The sequence below is a fragment of the Vulpes vulpes genome, chromosome 13 (genome assembly GCF_048418805.1).
Source record: "Vulpes vulpes isolate BD-2025 chromosome 13, VulVul3, whole genome shotgun sequence".
NCBI lineage: Eukaryota > Metazoa > Chordata > Mammalia > Carnivora > Canidae > Vulpes > Vulpes vulpes.
Window position 1 is genome coordinate 106,085,752 of NC_132792.1, and position 16,468 is coordinate 106,102,219.

Genomic DNA, 16,468 nt, shown 5'->3' on the forward strand with positions numbered 1-16,468 from the left:
CTCTCATGCACTCTCACCCTCTCTGATATTTCCCATTCATTTTCTCTCCTTTCCCCTTTAATCCTTTTCACTATTTTTTATATTCCCCAAATGAATGAGACCATATAATGTTTGTGCTTCTCCGATTGACTTACTTCGCTCAGCATAACACCCTCCAGTTCCATCCACGTCGAAGCAAATGGTGGGTATTTGTCGTTTCTAATGGCTGAGTAATATTCCATTGTATACATAAACCACATCTTCTTTATCCATTCATCTTTCGATGGACACCGAGGCTCCTTCCACAGTTTGGCTATTGTGGACATTGCTGCTATAAACATTGGGGTGCAAGTGTCCTGCCGTTTCACTGCATCTGTATCTTTGGGGGTAAATCCCCAGCAGAAGCATTTGGTTTTCTTCTCATTCATCCCTGCAAGGATCCAGGGGCAATACTGAGAGCTGTCCTAGGTGCTGGACACATAGCTAGCAAAACACCAAGCTCTAGATCCTTGCCTCCAGGAGTCAAATCCCATCTCACCTTCATTCTGCTAACAATTCAGATGCCATAGATGGGGTTATCCTCTCCTTCCCAATGCCCACCTCCCATTTATCACCCCATCAGTGGGGCATTTCCATCCCCTTCCTTGTATCAAAGGCAAGCCACCTCTCTGTCCCTACCCATGGCCAAATATGACCTTGAAGCCACCAATTGCATTTTGATCTCCAGAACCCCCCAGCCAACCTACCCAGTGATATGGGCATCACTGGTTTCTGGCTTATGAAAAGGGCCTTGTCTGCAGGTACCACAGTCTCACTGAATAGTAGGGGCAGAGAAGTGGGGAGGAGAAGAGGCAGCAATGTACAACTATACTTGGGGCTGTCTTCTCACCTCCCTGCTCTACCTCCTTGATAACGTTTATACCATTTTCAAAGAGCTTCCTAAAGCCTTGTTTTCTGTGTCAGCAGACTTTGAGGATGGACTGCTCTGATATCTTCCTGGCTTGAGGTCTAGGACGGTTATGGATAAGCAGAGACATTTTTATGAGGTTACAGAAAGATACCCTGGAGCACCTGGCTGGCTCAGTCGGCAGAACATGTGACTCTTGATTTTGGAGTTGTGAGTTTAAATCCCACGTTGGATGTAGGCATTACTTAAAGATAAAATTCCTTAAAAAACAAAACAAAACAAAAAGGAAAAACGTTAACGTTTAGGAGTTACTTTTGTTTTATTTTTGTTTTATCTTGTTTTTGTTTACTTTCTATTGTGGAAAATTTCAAACACATTCAAAAGTAGAGCTAATTGAGTAGTAAACCTCTGTATACCTCCCTTTGTGCCAGTCCTGGTTCATCTTTATCCCACCCCCCAGAGGAATTTTGAAGCAAATTCCAGAATTCAAAACATTTCACTTGTACATATTTACATGGTACCTCTGAAAGATAAGGAATCTTTTATGTAAATATAATCCCAATAATCCCATCTAAAAAATTCGGACAATTTCCTCATATCACCAAAGATGCAATCAATATTCATCCCTCCCTACTTTTTTCATAATTTTTTTAAAGATTTTATTTATTTATTAGAGCACAAGCAGGGGGAGTAGCAGGCAGAGGGAGGGGGAGAAGCAGGTACTGCTGAGCAAGGAGCTAGATGTGGGCCTCGATCCCAGCACCTCGGGACCATGACCTGAGCCAAAGGCTGACGCTTAACCAACTGACCCACCCAGGTGCCCCAAATGGTTTTGTTTTTGTGGTGTATTTAAATCAGAATCCAAGTAAGGTCCACACTTGGCTATTGGTTGATAAAGCTCATAAATCTTTTTTAACGTTTAACTTCCCTTCTGCCTTATCTTGCTCTTGTGATGTATTTATTAAAGAATATGTTTCAGCTTTGGACATTCTTTTCATCTCTTGCCACTGTCTCTGCTTCCTGTGACAGTCTGGGTTCCTCTCTGTCTTTTCTGAGGGCCAGGTGGGGGAAGGGGCTTGGGGGGGGCGGGCGGGCTAGCTGTGATGTCATCATTCAATGAATGTCCCTGTTTTGGAGAACACGTCCCTTCCTGAGCAGGGCCAGGTGCTCCTGTGACCCCTGTCCCCTGGGGCCAATCTCTCCAGGGTACCCTGCTATCCCTGGCTGCCTGTACTGGGGTGGGGCAGCTGGTGGGCTCCGGGCCTGTCAGTGTTCATCAGAGACCAGTGGGAGCACACCTGGTGGTCAAAGTCAGGTTTGTGGTCTCCTTGCGTTGAGAGAGGCCCAACACGGAGAAATGTGGGTGTCTCAGTGAGTGTTAGGAAGGACCTAGGGTCTGATTGGACTTGAGTCTTTGATTTGGGGGAAGCTCAGGGAGTGAGCAGTGCAGCAACGAAGCAACGAAGACGGATCCTGTGACGACATAATGTATTTCATCTAGGAGTCGCAGGGCATAAAGTAGGCTAACCTGTCATCAGTAGAGACGCCTTGGTCATCTGCCTTAGTCAGGAAGGGGCGGTGGTCTCTGGAACATTCTTCAGGTGGGTCAGTGCTCCGGGTGCTGTCACTGCTCAGGTGTAGTCAGGGACTGTCCTGCTGTTCTCTGTGTCTAGTCAGAGTAGCCTTGTCTTGATGTAGGTGTTCTGTGCAACTGCTTGTGTCCAACAGGAGAAGAACATGGCCTGGTTGTAGGTGCCAGGCCAGCTCCCAGATATCAGGGTGCGTTTGCATCTTTCTCAGGCCTTACCTGCACCTGCAGTTTCTATCCCAAAGCCCGGGTGTGGTGTCAGCCCCCCCGACCTCGGGGCCTGCAGGCTTCTCAGCTTCCTGAACGTGCTAGGCCAAGGACCACACAGAGAGCTACTTCCCATATTTACTGCCTTCTCTCTGTGGTGCTTTCTTGGCCTAGTCTCTTTACTTTTGGTTGGGATTTATGCCTTTTTTAAAAAACGTTGTTTTGTCCCTTGACTATCAGAGGACTTCGGAGGGGTGGCAGAGGCATGTGATCCCCAGCACGTATGACTGGTGGTCCTTAGAGCTTTCATCTAGGGCGGCCTTGCCAGAGAACTGTGCCTCAGTGAAGTCCTGCCCCCCAGTGAGGGGATGCCTTGTACTTATGTCCAATAAATCCCCTCCTTGTGAAACTACAGAAATGGGTGGACCAGAGGCTGATTGGAATCAAGAAGGTTCCAATTCCCTTTATTTAATGAGAACTGCATTTTTTTTTTCTGCTGGCACTCTACTTCATCATCTGATTTTGCACCGAGGCTGTGTCATCACAGGGAGTCTACCGGATTCATTTGTTTTTCCAAAGTGGATTCCCATGGCTGAGTCACTTTATTTCTTTATATCTGGAGCAGTAGAAATATTTGCTTCTTAGAAACTGTCAAGGCAGCAAATGGACACTTTAATAAGAACCATACTTCTCATCTGTGAGATCCAGTATTTTTAATTAGCTAGCTGGACAGCCACTTGTCTTCTTTAAGGTATAAATTATTAAAGGCCACAGGAGGAAAACATCCATTTAATGCAATGACATGCTTACAACCATTTATGTCTCAGTAACTTGGCTTTGCTCAGTTGTACTCTGTGGAGAAATAATGGCAATAGTATAAAAGAATCATCACTAGGATGTGATCCCAGGGAGCCAAGAATGTTCCACCACTGTCAAAATTACACATCCCTAATAATGTGTTAAAGGCACAGGAAACATCTTTGTTGTCATTGAAGCAAGTCCCAGCACTAGGGATAGAAAGTCTGATTCTGGCTCTGCAAATCCCCAAATGTTTAATGGGACTCATGGCACACTCATTGAGAAGAAAGTGGGAGATGGTCAGTGCCAGAGCTGTACAAAATGGTCTGAGATGAAATCAATTTATAACCCCTTTTTAAAAAACTTCTTCATCTATATATAATCACATTTTTAAAGAACTGTATTTGTATATAGGCTGGGATTTGCTACTAGAAGTGAATGTAATCTCTGAATATAACATGAGGAGGGCATGTCATTAGGAAGCAATCATTGTCATTAATGGTAGGTACAATATTAGCAATAGCACTGCCCACTGTGACTTATAGGGCAACCCTTGGGTGCCACATATGGTGCACATTTCATTGTTCCCACAGCCCTGTTTAGCCAGTGAGGAAAGAAAGCCAAAGAGGCTGGTGACATTACACAGTGATGATGCTCTGGTCAAACCTGGATCTGCCTCAGCTCAGGGTCTCCTCCAGGAAGCCCTCTCTGACCTTTACACACCGTCTATAGCCATATCTTGGCCATACCCTGGGGCCGCTATGCATCTATCCACACTCCCCATCCTCCATCCCCCGCCCCCCTTGCCCTAGACTACAAGACCAGGCTGAGAACTCCTTCCTCATTTATTCTCAGCCCTGGCCCAAAGCAGCCTCTGAATAAATTCCTCCAAAATGAACCCTGTCAAGTCAGGCCCCTCCTTCCTTTGTGGCCAGGTATGGCCACCTCTCTATCCCCATGTGGTCTTCTGACTCATGCTCACCGGCACCTGTGGTGTGAACTCTGTGAAAGGGGCCATCTTTTACAGATGCAAATAAAGCATGACATAACCAGTGTTGGAAATGAGTCTTTTCTAAGAAAGGAACACCACAAGGGAGAAGGGGCAAATGTCGAGAGATGGCCAGTAGACCATGAGGACAACCCTCTGCCAAGAGACATATTTTGTAACTGAAGTCTTGCTGGCAGCTCCCTGCAAGTAAGCAAAGGCAGGAAGGGTCTGGGGAGTTTGTTGTGAAGGCCAAAAGTCTGTGCAGTTGGAGCAGTGGGGACAGCCCAGGATAAGGGACCACAGCTGAAGGACTGAGGAGGCACCAAAAGCCTCATCTGAAACTTAGCCCCATATTCATATCCGTGTTTGAAGACGAAATAGTATTCACAAGAAACAGAGTCCGTGGGTCTGGAGGGGAATACCAGGTAGATTAGAAGTGGATAATTCTATCAGACTTTACAGTGAAGTACAGGCTCCAAGCCGAGACTGTCTGCCGTTGAATTCTGCTGTGCCACTTTCCAGGGCATGGGATCTTGGACCAGTTTTTAACCTGTCTGCCCCAGTTAAACCCTCTGTAAAATGGGGATGATGCTAATATGGATTTAACTGGGTTGTTCTGAAGATTAAGAAGGTTAGTACCAGTGAAGCACTCCGACCAACCACCACGGCCAATGTGGGCTGGGCACCTGCTAAATGTCAGCGCTGTTGGAAGTGCCATACATGTGCTAAGTCACAAGATCCACTTAGAGTCCCCAGGAGGCTGGTACTTGTATTAGCATCATCCCTATTCTACAGATGCAGAAATGAATGTACAGGTTACCCTTTATCTTTCCCGAGATCACACAGCTAAGAAGCAGCAAAGCTGGGGGTTCGATCTAGATATTCTGGAACCGCAATCTGTCTTCCAAAAACTGTGCTATTCTGTGTTGCAAAAATACTTTTTTGTTAGTATCAAGGTACCTATTGTAGTTGAATTGAACTGTTTTTCCCCGAAAGATCTATTGAAATCCTAACACCTGGTATCTGTTTGTTCTCATTTGGGTGGATTTTTCACCACCAGCCCCCGACACGTGTCTAAATCTGTTAGGAATATTTCCCATATGTAAGTGCTCAGGTAACTGTTGATGGGACTCATCAAATGAACAGGTCCTCTGTGATAATACCACACATGGCCTTGGGTAATGAAAGCAAACTCAGTAAATGAAAATTCCATTTTACCCTAAAATAAATTCTTTTAAGGAGCATGGATTACATTCTGCTCCACTGTTACCTTTGAAATAGAGTTGCCTCCTCTCCTCTGTCCCTCACCCCCCTCCACCAGGATCTCTCTGTGTAGGAAGAAGTAATGAGAGGGAGGAAACATTGTCCCTGTCACTTCTATCTGACCAAGAAGCAAGGACTGGTTGGTGATCCGGAAATGGCAGGGTCCATTGGCATGTCCCCTGGAGGCAAGAAAGGATGGGATCCAGGGCACACCCAGGGCGGGACATTTTGAGCCAGCAGGTGTAAGCCAGAGCTCAGCAAGGACCTCAGGCTCTGACAAGGAAGTATCGAGCAGATAAAAGCTAGAAATTTCTACACCCACTGAAGACCATGTCTGAGAGTAGGGAGGCAGAATGTAGAACTCACAGCTGCGCAATATTTTTGTGAAAGAATGGAAGGGCACCAACTGCCATATTACAGAGGCTAATTCTGAGTGGAGGGGACAACAGATGGCTTCTGTTTTGTTTTCATTTTATTTTGTTCTGTGGTTTTGTTTTGTTTGTTTTTGGTGCTTTCCATGTGTTCTGCAACAAACACCTATGATTTCTGGAACTGGTAAAGTTATTCTTAAGAATATGAGCATGGGGTAGGGAGAAGATGGTATATATTGTAGGACATCATGAGTGATGACATAAAAGTCACTATATAAAAGATCACCATTGAAAGACAAGCTGGAAAGTTTAAAATTTTACTGTGAAAAAAATAGTTCGCAACTGATAAGAAGTGTTGAAACCTTGTATAGCAAAGAATTTGTCAGTGTCTGCCGTGTTTGAATCAGTGACTTGGGGCTCCTGACTTGGGGCTCTTACCCTGGCCATTCCCTCTGCTCCAGCACTTTCCCCCAGACTTCTGCCTGGCATCCTTCCTCACTGCCTCCACGTCTCTGCACCAACATTCATCAGACTACTTTGAATAGAAAAGCACCTCCCACATCCTATCACATGTATGTCTGTTGTCTTCTTCCCCTCCCTGGAAACTCATCTCCATGGTAGCAGGGACTGTACCATTTGTTCATTGCTACACCTCTGGGGCCTGAAACAATAGATATAATAGGTACTCATTACATATTTGTTGAATGAATGAATGAATGAATGAAGAATAAACTAAGGAATGCATGCATGAAACTAGATGTTTCAGGGGGTGGCACCAGCGTCACTTTCTGGCACTGGGTCAGGAGACCCAGGTCCCCTCCCCACTGGCTCCCTGAGGATGACACATAACACTAGGCTCTCAAAACAAAGCAATGGCCTTGGCCCCAAATTCCAATGTATTCAGTCCCTGGTGAGTTCTTCTAGTCCAGAAGAAAAAGAATTTAAAGAAATTGGACATGTAGAACACAATGGGGTCCCTAAATACTAACTCCCGCTAAAAGGAACCAGGATTCCTTAGAGAAATGACTGATTCCAGATGTGGGGAATATAGCATACTCAGGATATAACATAAACCTGGCACATCTTGTCATCCCTGAAAACAAGGAGCTCTCAACCATGACCAGAGTGATGACAAAAACAACCCAAGAGCCAGCTTAAAGGAACTCCCATTGCCCAAAGGTGAGACCATTTGAATAATGATAACAATGCCTGGAAACACAGCAACTATATGAAAATCGATGAATTCACATTGATACTAAAAAAAAAAATTAATCAATCATCTTGGGAAGTTGCTAAGGCACAAATTTCTCCTGAAAATCAATAAAAGAAAGGAAAGAATCGAGCATTTATCCTGCTTTTCTCTATAGACTATATTTCAAGATAATCAAATAAAGAGGGTATGTTTCCTTCTCTAGAAAGCCATTCAAGCTAATAAATGAAGAAGGAATAAGATAATTAGAAAATCACCATTTTGTGAATTCCTAATGAAAAACAGATCCAGGTAGTAATAATTAATGACTGCAAACCATTCACTAAAAGCCAATGGAGAATATTATAATGAATGGATCAGGGTGAAAAACAAAACCAACTGATCAATGTTAGCATCTTCAAAAGTGGGCAACCAGACTTTATGTGCCTGTTGGGGTGATGTGATGCTGGAGGAAGCTCACAGCTCCACCTAGGAAGTCATTTTGGAAAAAGGAAACTGGTCTGAATCTAATGAAGGCTTTGACTCTAACTCTCAGGAGAAGGAGCTATCAAGGATAGAATTACAGGCTAACAGACAGTCCCAGGAAACAATAAGCCAAATCCAGAAATGTTAGAAATCCAACTAGACAGATAACTCAGATTGTTCAATAGACATCTAGCATAAAAAAAAAGAGGACAGTGTTGTTAGATCAGAAGAGAGTTGAGACATCACAACCAAAGAGTGTGTGGCTCTTATTTTCACTCTGATTTGAACAAAACAACTATAAAAATATGTTTTTGAGATAATCAGGGAAAAGCAAATATAAGCCACATATTAGATACTATTAGAAATTACTTATTTTGTTGAATATGATAATATTGTGGTTAGAGTTTTTAAGTTATTACTTTTCTAGGTACATATAGAAGTATTTTCATATAAAAGTATATATTCTTTGGGATTTGCTTTAAAATACTCCAGCAAAATATATAAGTGGGAGAATAGCTGAGACAAGAATGTTGAAAGGTGATGGGTCTTTGTAGGTTTAGCTATTGGCCTCTGTAGCTTTACAGTCATGCAACTTCTCATCCAAGTGGGAGAGAGGACTGGTTTGCTTTTTAAAAAAATTTCTAATTTCTATACTTCTATAAAGTGCAATAAAAATGAATTGCCAAAACAGCTAAGTGATTTAAAAAAGGACATACAACATATAAATCTAAATTCTTCATTAGGTTCACACATATAAAATTATATTTCAATAAATGCAATCAGAACAAACATACCATATGGAAAGAGAATAGAATTCTTTAAACTATACATATTTTCAGGATGCCTGGGTAGCTCAGTGGTTGAGCGTCTGCCTTTGGCTCAGGGTGTGATCCCAGTATCCTGGGATCAAGTCTTGCATTGGGCTTCCCACAGGGAGCCTGCTTCTCCCTCTGCCTATGTCTGCCTCTCTCTGTGTCTCATGAATAAATAAATAAAATCTTTAAAAAATAAAAATAAAAAACTATACATATTTTCCATCGAGTATGTGTCTATAAGTGATGAATATGGAGAACTGCTACTTTACATTCATAACTTTTTGCAATTCCCCAATCATAACTCAGGGAGTTATGAATAAGATAGAGATTTCCCATATTAAATCCCTCTGCACATAGTTTGAACAAAAATCATATATGTCAATATTTGAAGTTTTTAATGTGACAGGTGAGCTGACTTGCTTGTTAATTTATCTATCCTAGTTTTGATTGCTGACAATAATATGTTTATTATTATAATATGCTGACAATAATATGTTCTATGTTTTGTTGTCATGACACTTCTGGTAGCGAAATCAACCTCACAGAGGTGTATTGACTGGAATGGCAGAAGAGAGTTTACAGTAATATCAACAAGCTCAGGATATCCTTTTAACTTCTATCAAAAATGAAACAAATAATGCTGTATTTTAAGAATTCATCTTCAGTCTTTGATCAGTAGCCAGTGCCATCAACTTATCCTGTAAAGTTGTAGTTCAATTTAAATTACCCATAACTTATGATTTTAAAAAATTGATTCCAGAGCCACAGATTCCTTACATGTGCATCATATATATATGTATATAAATATATATATACATATATATATATATTTAAGATTTTATTTATTTATTCATGAGAAACACACAGAGAGAGAGAGAGAGAGGCAGAGACACAGGCAGAAGGAGAAGCAGGCTCCATGCAGGGAGCCTGATGTGGGGACTCGATCTCCAGGATCACACCCCCGGCCGCAGGTGGCGCTAAACCGCTGAGCCACCCGGGCTGCCCCAATGTGCATTATATTTTGATGGAAGATAAAATTCAAATTCATAGATGTACAAGTGTACGGTAATAGGCTGCCATCTACATTTCTGATTGGTGCTGAAATACATCATAGAAATCTACAGAAACGTTAACTTTTGTTTTAACTTTTGACCTCTTGCATTCCTTTGTTACTTTATTTTTTTTAATTTTTTTTTTAAATTTGTTTATGATAGTCACACACAGAGAGAGAGAGAGGCAGAGACACAGGCAGAGAGAGAAGCAGGCTCCATGCACCGGGAGCCCGACATGGGACTCAATCCCCGGTCTCCAGGATCGCGCCCTAGGCCAAAGGCAGGCGCCAAACCGCTGCGCCACCCAGGGATCCCTCCTTTGTTACTTTAAAGGAAGTTTTAAGATAATTAAAAATACCTAAGCTATCAGACAAATCAGCAAGTCTGGATGTCGAAGTCACATCTTTAAGCATTAGATCAAACTGATCCCTTATCGCTCAGAAACATAATGAATTGTTCTGCATTTCATTCTATCAGAATTCTCCCCACCAACATTGTACCTCAACACGCAGTAAGAAATTCGGCTCCACTTCCATCTTCACATCAAAGGAGGATGATCTTTAATTTAATGCATTTGCCTTTATGTAATTCACAGATTCTTAATTAATCACTAAGTATGCTATTTAGTTCATCTGATTTTTTGGTTTTGGTTCTTTTTTTTTCTTTTCTTTTCTTTTCTTTCTTTTTTTCTTTTTTTTTTTTTCTTTTTTTTTTTTTTTTTTTGTAGCAAGACTTTCCCAGTGAAGGAGGCAATGCACTGATTCATGTGCTCCTTAATCCAGATGACTGCTCCAGAACATTCTCCTGTGCTCCTCTGCATTCAGCTGGGCTAGCAGAACACACTCTCCTCCATAAAACTTTAGCTCCAAACTACATTTGTTGACAATGTATTCTTTCATGGTTTTATATAATAGTTCAGAGCTAGGTGTACTAATTGACAATGAAGTCAAAAGGAACTATTCCTATAACCATCATGTTCAAGTTGCACACACACTAGAATTGCAACATTAACAAATCTTGCACTCTTTAAGCTACAATGAAAAATTCTCCACTGGCTTATTTGCTCTATGGGTTGGAATTCTGTATTACTGGGCAGTTCCTGACTATGTCAAGCTATGGTTGTTGAAACATGGGATCAAAATAACAGAGTTAAGAATAAATCACTGAGGGAAGCCCCTGGCTGGCTCAGTCGGTAGAGCATGTGACTCTTGATCTCACGGTTGTGAGTTTAAGCCCCATGTTGGACCTAGAGCTTACTTTAACTAAATAAAAATAAATAAATAAAAACAAACTACTGCATTGTTATTTCTTATTGTTATTTCCTAGCTATTTAGCCAACAATTTGGCAAATTAAAAACAAACTTTAGGGGTGTCTGTATGGCTCATACAATTAAGTATCTGCCTTTGGCTCGGGTCATGATCCTGGGGTTCCAGAATCAAGCCCCACATCTGCTCCTGGCTTAGGGGGGAGTCTGCTTCTCCCTCTCACTCTGCCTTTCCTCCTGCTCATGCTTTCTGTATCTCTCTGTCTCAAATGAATAAATAAAATCTTTTAAAAAACAAACTTGATTGTTTTAAAAGTCATAAAAATACTTACATTTCCCATATTTTTGTACACTTTCAGATTTTAGTTGCCAAACTAAACTTAAAATTATGCATGTTGTAAAAAAATTATGCATGTCGTAATGTGTATCTGGTACACAGGTCGCACCACATACAACTTATCATGTAAGCTTAACAAACCCAAACTGGTCTACATCCTGCTCCTTGAGACGAGTCCAGTGATACACACTTTAAGGTCATGGTAATGTCATACTGCTATGAAAGTTTCTCAGGGTTTATCTTCAACTTCTGTACTTCTCATGGATCAGAAACAGACTGTGGACACCAGGGTCCATAGACTATGGTTTGAAAAGCACTTCATTGTACTGCTCTCTCTACTTTTGTGTGTTTATCTGTTTTCCATCACTGCACAACAAACTACTACAAAGCTCAGTGGCTTAAAATAACACACATTTAATATCTCACACTTATTATCAGTTTCCATGGATTATGAGCCCAAGAATGCTTAGCTGGGTCCTCTGCTTAGGGTCTGACAAGGCAACAGTAAAGTAGCAACTGGGCGGGGTTCCCAGCTAGTGGCTCAGCTTGAGAAGGAAGTGCTTCCAAGCTCACTCAGGTGGCTGGCAAATTCAGTTCCTTGCAGTTGTAAGACCAAGATCTGTGCTCCTATGGGCTGCCACTCTCCTTAGGAAATCCCAGTCTGACTGTTGGCTTTACTGGGACCAGCAGGAGAGAGATCTATTGCTTTGAGTTTCTTTTAAAGAGCTTGCCTGATTAGGTCATACCCATTCTGGCAAATCTCTCTTTTCATCAACTTAAGGTTAATTTATTAGAAACTTCAGCTACATTTGCAAAGATCTCTTCATCTTTGCCATATAATGAAACCTAATCATAGCCATAACAGTAGGAGATAGTGATCATGGAACTATCTTAGAATTCTGCCTACAGGGTATGTTTTAAAATTTCCTCAATAATAATAAAATAAATTTATAAAAAAATATATAATATAGAGAGACTATATAATAAATTATAAATAGAAAACCAATTAGTATTAGTTCTAATACTAATCAATGAATTCAGTAAAGTTGCAGGATACAAAATCAATTTATAAAAATCAGTTACATTTCTACACTCTAATAACAAACTATCAGAAAGAGAAATTGAGAAAACAATCCCACTTATAATTGCATCAAAAAGAATAAAATACCTAGAAATAAATTTAACCAAGGAGGTGAAAGACTTTTTTTTTTTCTTAAATATTCTTTTTTTTTTTTTAGATTTTATTTATTTATATTCATGAGAGACACACACACAGAGAGAGGCAGAGACACAGGCAGAGGGAGAAGCAGGCTCCATGCAGGGAGCCTGACGTGGGACTCGATCCGCGGTCTCCAGGATCACACCCTTGGCTGAAGGCGGCACCAAACTGCTGAGCCACCAGGCTGCCCTGAGGTGAAAGAATTTTACACTGAAACTATAAGACACTGATGAAAGAAATTGAAGACACAAATAAAAAGATATTAGGTGCTTACTGACTGGAAGTATTAATATTATTAAAGTGTCCATACTAAAGCAATCTACAGATTCACTACAATCCCTATCAAAATTCCAATGGCATTTTTCACAGAAATAGAACATCCTAAAATTTGTAGGGAACCATGAAAGACCCCAAGTGGCCTTAAGAATAAGGTTAAAGCATCACACCTCTTAATTTCAAACTATATTACAAAGCTATAGTAATCAAAACAGTATACTTTGGTGGGAGGAAACATACATAGTTCAATGGAACAGAATGGAGCCCAGACGTAAATCCAGATATATATGGTCAGTTAATTTACAACATAGGAGCCAAGAATATAGATTGGAGAAGGTATAGTTTCTTCAATAAATGGTGCTATCAAATTGAGCAGTCACATGCAAAAAAAAATTTAACTGGACCATTACTTTACACCATACACAAAAATCAACTCAAAAATGGTCTAAAGACTTAAACACAGTACCTGGAGCCATAAAACTCCTAGAAGAAAACGTAGAAGTAAGCTTCTTGACATTGGTCTTGGCAATAATTTTTTGGACTTGATACCAAAGCAAAGTGAAGAAAAGCAAAAATTAACAAGTGAGACCACATCAAACTAAAAAGCTTCTTCACAGCAAAGGAAACCATCAATGAAATGAAAAGGCAATCTACAGAATGGGAGGAAACACTGGCAATCATGTATTGTAAAATGTTAACATCTAAAAAATATAAAGAATGCACACAACTTAATAACAATAAAACAAAGCAATCTGATTAAGAAATGAGCAAGGGAACAGAATAGGCAGTTTTCCAAAAAGACATACAATTGGCCAACGAGTACATGAAAAAGTACTCAATATCAGTCATCAGCAGGGAAATACTAATCAAAACCTAATGAGGGACACCTGGGTGGCTCAGCGGTTGAGCATCTGTCTTTGGCTCAGGGTGTGATCCCGGGGTTCTGGGATCCAGTCCCGCATCGGGCTCCCTCTGTGGCATCTGCTTCATCCTCTGCCTATGTCTCTCCCTCTATCTCTGTCTCTCATGAATAAATAAATAAAATCTTAAAAAAAAAAACAAATGAAATATCCCCTCACACCTGTTTAGAGTGGCTATTATCAAAAAGACAAAGGACACCTGGGTTGCTCAGTGGTTGAGCATCTGCCTATGGCTCAGGTCATGATCCTGGAGTCCTGGGATGGAGGCCCACATTGGGCTCCCTGTGAGGAGCCTGCTTCTTCCTCTACCTATGTCTCTGCCTCTCTCTGTATGTCTCTCATGAATAAATAATCTTAAAAAAAAAAAAAAAGACAAGAGATAACCAGTGCCGGTAAGGATGTGGAAAGAAGAGAACTCTTGTGCACTGTTGGTGGGAATGTTCATTTGGTGCAGCCATGGTGGAAAACTATGGTCCAGCAATCCTATTTTTTGTATTTATATAAGAAAAATGAAAACATCTTTAAAATAGGGGCGCCTGGCTGGTTCAGTTGATAGAGCATGCAACTCTTGATCTTGGGGTTGTCAGTTTGAGCCCCATGTTGGATGTAGAGATTACTTGAAAAAAAATCTTTAAAAAAGTTTTTTTAAAAAAGAAAATATCTTTAAGACAAAAATAAGAAAGAGCAGCCTTTGCAGAAGTAGCAGAACGACAGTGTCACATGGACCTCTCTCTCATCACACTAGAGTCTGCCAGCCAGGGAAATACACAGTCTTTGATGATTGTGAGGTCTTTATGGAATGAAATGATTAATGCCCAGGGGCATGTGAGGGCTGATGGGCGGTTGTGCTTCCAGAGAAGCAAGGTTTCTACACTCTGTTGGTCAGCAGCTTCGGGGCTACTCATGGGGCTTTCAATTAAAGCTCCTGTCTTTGCCCTTACCTTGTCAACATTTTTAGCAAAACTTTGATGGTTCTGCAATTTTCCAACAAAACAGAGCTGGGAAGAAGAGATAAAGTGACAGACAACAGAGTTAAGATTTAGAATTATCTTGGGAGTCAGGAATGTCAAGTTAACACTAGAAAAGATTAATTTGCAAAAGGATGAAGGTCAGGTTTAACGCATTTTCCAAATCACTAATAAATTGTGAGTGTGGGGAGACTTGAAAGAATGCCTGCAAAAAAAAGACCTGGTGATATTCAGTCAATACCAGGCCCCATGTCAACCAAGTCTTTGATGTGGCAGCTGAAAAGAGGAGTGCAAGCCGGACTTGTATCAGTGCTCTCCAGCGAGGGGGCAGTTGAGGTTGTACCACCCACCACCATGGACTGCCATGTAGGGGTGTTATGCTTGAGGCCTCCTCTTTGGTTGCACGGTGCCCAGCGTTTTCCCTGCTACCTGGCCCTTCAAGACAGCACTGTCACTGTCTGTGCAGGACATATCCAAACACCCCAACCTCCAGCAGCTCCTGACTGCCCACCAGATCACTATCACTTGGCCTGATAGTCAGAGCTCTCCGTATCTCGGCCAGCCCCTTTCCAGCATTCCTTTCCCTACTCTCTTATATATTTCAACTAAATATGAGATCTCTCCATTCACTGGCTGTTTCTCCCATCCCCTCTCTCCATAGTCTTCCAGCGGCTCCTACTGGAAGTTCTGGTCCTTTCTGCCCCTTGCCTTACCACTCCCACCTCCAATTTGCCACCCACAAAACCCCACGTTTTTGTTCTGCTCTTATGGAAAAAATATATATATATATACTTTTAAATCACGTCTGATTTTTGAGTGTTGGGATTTCTGGGTGAAGTTCTGGTGTTCATCTGGTGGAATTAGGCATAAGGAGCGCCCAGAAATACCTGTATCATGCTTCTTATTCTGCCTTCTCTTCATGGGGCCAGAACTAAGAAATCTGTGTATAAAGAACATTAACAGAAGGAGAATAAAGTGCCAGGATTAAATTTGAACCAATGCCCTTGATTCACAAAGTAGAACCCACTAAGATAATTAAGTTGGAATATGCAGTTTTGGCTTACAGTCAAAGTGAGACTCTTACACTTTCCACCTCCACCTCCAGGGTAGAGACGGAGGGAGGCAGAGAGATGGAGAGAACCCAACTGGGCATTGAGTCCACTCACTGGAGTAGATACTGAAAGTGGAAAGAGTAGGTAGCTAGCCAGTCACTAGGCTCCAAGTCTCACAGTGTTATAAAACAGCAAGGTGGTGACCACCACAAATAAGTGGGGGTCTTTTTTTTTTTTCCAAGATTTTATTTTTAAGTAATCTCTACACCCAACATGGGGCGCAAACTCACAACCTTGAAGTCAAGAGTCACACACTCTACTGACTGAATCAGCCAGGTGCCCCTGGGTGGCGATTTCTTAAAGCTCAGCCAGCTGGTTCTCCAGGAAAATCTGTCCCATTGACTACTCTGGGACCTGCCCAACTGTAGGTGTAACTTCCCCCAGAGAGGGAGACTGGGCTGGGGCAGAGAGAAAAGTGTGCAGAGGGGTGCAGGATTATTCCATTCCCAACTAGAAACTGCTGGAGGGATATTGCTGTATACATGTATAAATGATCTATTTATAATGTCCAATTCCTAGCAGATACCTGGTACATGGTACTCAATAAATTTTGTAGAACTGAATTTGTGATTTGCATTTTAAAACTAGTATTGACAAGTTTGAGTCAGCCAGGGATATGGTATTCTCTCCAAACTGGAGAGAAGCCTAAGAGATGGATAACATGAGCAACAGTTGCAGAATTTGGGTTTATTTCTAGAGGTGAGGGGGCTATTTCCATATTCCAGAAA

The 16,468-nt window shown here is 41.5% G+C and overlaps 2 long non-coding RNA genes across 4 annotated transcripts in view; both read right to left on the reverse strand.

Annotated features, from left to right (window-relative positions):
- LOC112918824 (uncharacterized) overlaps window positions 1-16,468 on the reverse strand; it is a 170,029-nt gene that overhangs the window by 62,142 nt on the left and 91,419 nt on the right. The gene's annotated exons all lie outside the window — the stretch shown is intronic.
- On the reverse strand, window positions 65-8,038 carry LOC140594951 (uncharacterized). Its single transcript, XR_011996225.1, has 2 exons — window positions 2,415-8,038; window positions 65-1,146 (listed from the first exon to the last, which is right to left on the reverse strand). It is a non-coding gene; the product is annotated as an uncharacterized lncRNA (long non-coding RNA).